Source organism: Carya illinoinensis, chromosome 2, assembly GCF_018687715.1.
Source record: "Carya illinoinensis cultivar Pawnee chromosome 2, C.illinoinensisPawnee_v1, whole genome shotgun sequence".
Taxonomy (NCBI): Eukaryota; Viridiplantae; Streptophyta; class Magnoliopsida; order Fagales; family Juglandaceae; genus Carya; species Carya illinoinensis.
Genome location: NC_056753.1, coordinates 16725515 through 16728810, shown reverse-complemented (window position 1 = coordinate 16728810; position 3296 = coordinate 16725515). Strand labels below are relative to the sequence as shown.

Here is a 3296-nt window from a genome sequence, read left to right as displayed (position 1 = left end):
TTTGAAAAGTAAAGTGTGCTCATTTTGTCATATACAAAAAGTAAAAGATTAGATTTGAATGTTTTGAAAAGGAAAGTGTGGTCCTTTTGTCATATGCAAAAAGTAAAAGATTAGGTTTGAATTTTTTGAAAAGGAAAGTGTGCTCATTTTGTCATATGCCAAAAGTAAAAGATTAGGTTTGATTTTTTTTAAAAAGTGAATGATGTTGTCTTTGACAATTGAAAAAGAAGAACCTTTTATTTGAATTTTTTGAAAAAGTGAATGATGTTGTATTTGACATGTGAATCTTTTTAAATTTGAATATGAAGTCTCATATGCCTATAAATAGATCATTTGAGAGCTTCACATTTACAACACCAAGAGCATACAACATTCATTTAAAGCTTTCATTCTCTCTTCTCTAAGCATTGAGCCTTAATCCTTATTCATTTTGAGAGATATAGTTTGCGCTGTATTGTTCTTATTTCACTCATTGAGGAGTGTTTTCTGATAACCTACCCACTATCAGCTTTTGTATCAGAAAAGGGTGTGTATAACTGATGACTTGCAAAATTTCATATTGCAGAATTCACAAGATCGCTCGAGTGGAGGCTTTTGGCCGCTCGAGCGAATTCAGGCAGATTCAAACGCTCGACTTCCGCTCGACAGGGAGCTCGAGCGGGTTGCTGGAAAACAAGGTTCGCTCGAGCGGAGACATTGGCCGCTCGAGCGGAGACATTGGCCGCTCGAGCGAAATCAGGCAGAGTCGAACACTCGACGTGCGCTCGATATGACGCTCGAGCGAAATCAGGCAGAGTCGAACACTCGATGTGCGCTCGACACCCCGCTCGAGCGAATATCGTATTTTGACAGAATTAGGGTTTTCCACCGTGAGACCATATAAAAGAGATTTTTCACTCTATGGCCAGGAGTTTTTGACTGGAGAACACTTCTTGGGAGAGAAAAACATAGCTAGAGGGACTCAAATCATCTGTTTTTGGAGAGGGAATTCCAATTATTGCACTTACGTTGGAATCATACACGAGCACGGATGGGAGAAAAGCGTTGAATCGTTCCCTTGAGCTTTTGACGACGAGTTGCGGCTGCAAGGAGGATTTTTCAGTGTTTATTTTCTTCCCATCTTCTCAGAACAATTATGGTGAATTCGTTTATGTTGAATTCCATTTCTAGCATGAGCTAAATTTTATTCATTCTAGGAAAATGACGTAACCTATTTTCGAACTATGCTTGATTGTCTATGCTAATTTAATGCAATTCTCTCTTTGTTTATCTGATTTATTCTGAATTTATTGCTTCTAATTAACTGGCCATTGATTAGATGATAAGTAATCTTGTGATTTGCTATCGAAAGAGGGAATCATAAGGTAGATCTTAGATATTTCAGCATAGGTAAGTATAAAGATCGAAAGACTTGTATGAACCTATGTAGTAATTAAATCATTGGTCTTATTGCGTTCTTGATTATTGAATTTGCATATTCTTGTGTGAATTGATAACCAAGAAGTCAATTCCAATTGACTATCGAAAGAGGCTTTTGGATGAATTAGAAATTTGCTAATAGACAAAAGAGATTTAAATTAAATTAGCTGGATGAGAAAAGCATAGTGAAGAAGTAGGTGAAATTGATTTTCTAGAAGTTTTCTTCCCATTAATTTGATCTTCGAACGTCAGTGTTATTTCCTTTGCATATTTTTCTTTGAGTTGATCTAGTTTAAATTGCAACTACAAAAATCTTAGTGATTCCTCTAGATAAAATCAAGTTTAGTATAATTTTGGTATTTGGCAAACGTAAGGTACTAATCCCTGAGGACGATACTCTTCTTATTACTTTACTGTAAAACTACGATACTGTGCACTTGCAGTTTTGCACCGGTTAAGTTTTTGGCGCCGTTGCCGGGAATTGGTTTATTCTTATTCTTTTTGTCAATATTGATACAAAGTAATCTTGATTTTAATTTAGAATTTTGTTTTAATTTGCTCTACATGTGTGTTTTTGACGTTGGATGCGCCGTGCTAGATCTCGTGATATTATTCCTGTTGATCTGGAGATTGAAAGAACTCTTAGATCACTAAGAAGAAATAAGATACTAGTCATGGCTGAAGAAGAACGTGAGGTACTACCACGCACCTTGAAGGACTATGTACGGCCAGTTGTGAATGGAAATTACTCGAGCATAATGCGCCAGCCAATTAATGCCAACAACTTTGAGCTCAAACCAGCTTTGATTAGCATGGTGCAGCAGGCCCAATTCAGCGGGTCGCCACTGGATGATCCCAATATTCATTTGGCAATGTTCTTGGAGATTTGCGATACTGTGAAGATCAATGGTGTTACTGAATACACCATTAGACTAAGATTGTTTCCTTTTTCTTTGAGGGACAAGGCTAGAGGTTGGCTACAATCTCTACAACCGGGAAGCATCATTAGTTGGCAGGACATGACTGAGAGGTTTCTTGCTAAATTCTTTCCTCCTGCAAAAACAGCCCAACTCAGGAGTGAGATTGGCCAGTTCAAGCAAAATGATTTTGAGTCACTCTATGAAGCGTGAGAGAGGTATAAAGACTTGGTTCAACGTTGCCCACAACATGGATTGCCAGATTGGTTGCAAGTTCAGATGTTCTATAATGGGTTAAATGGGCAAACTCGAACTATAGTTGATGCTGCTTCTGGTGGAACTTTGATGTCGAAGACAGCTGAAGGTGCTACTGCACTTTTGGAAGAAATGGCCTCAAACAACTATCAATGACCAACTGAGAGGACTTTGGCTAAGAAGGTTGCTGGAATTCATGACTTGGAGCCGATAGCAGCCCTTTCAGCTCAAGTTGCTACTCTATCTCATCAGATTTTAGCCTTGACAACACAAAGGATACCACAAAGTACAGAATATGTTGCATCTACAAGTATGATAGTTCCAAGCAATGAGGCGAGTCAAGAACAAGTTCAATATGTCAACAATCGGAACTATAACTATCGTGGTAATCCTATGCCAAATTACTATCATCCAGGGCTTAGAAATCATGAGAATTTTTCATATGGAAATACGAAGAATGTGTTGCAACCTCAACCTCCTTCAGGATTTGATAGCCAACCAAGCGAGAAGAAGATGTCACTTGAGGATGCCATGGTTTCCTTTGTTCAGGAGACCAATGCAAGGTTTAAAAAGACTGATTCATGGTTGGACAACATTGAGACTCATTGTAGCAATATGGGAGCCACTATGAAGAATCTTGAAGTGCAAATTGGGCAACTAGCCACTACCATCAATGCCCAACAAAGAGGAGCTTTTCCTAGCAAC

At 38.4% G+C, this 3296-nt stretch overlaps 1 non-coding gene across 1 annotated transcript; it reads right to left on the bottom strand.

Annotated features, from left to right (window-relative positions):
* Nucleotides 1-2486: 2486 nt before the first annotated feature.
* LOC122301997 lies at nucleotides 2487-2593 on the bottom strand. The gene has a single exon (XR_006240248.1). It is a non-coding gene; the product is annotated as a small nucleolar RNA R71 (small nucleolar RNA).
* Nucleotides 2594-3296: the final 703 nt, after the last annotated feature.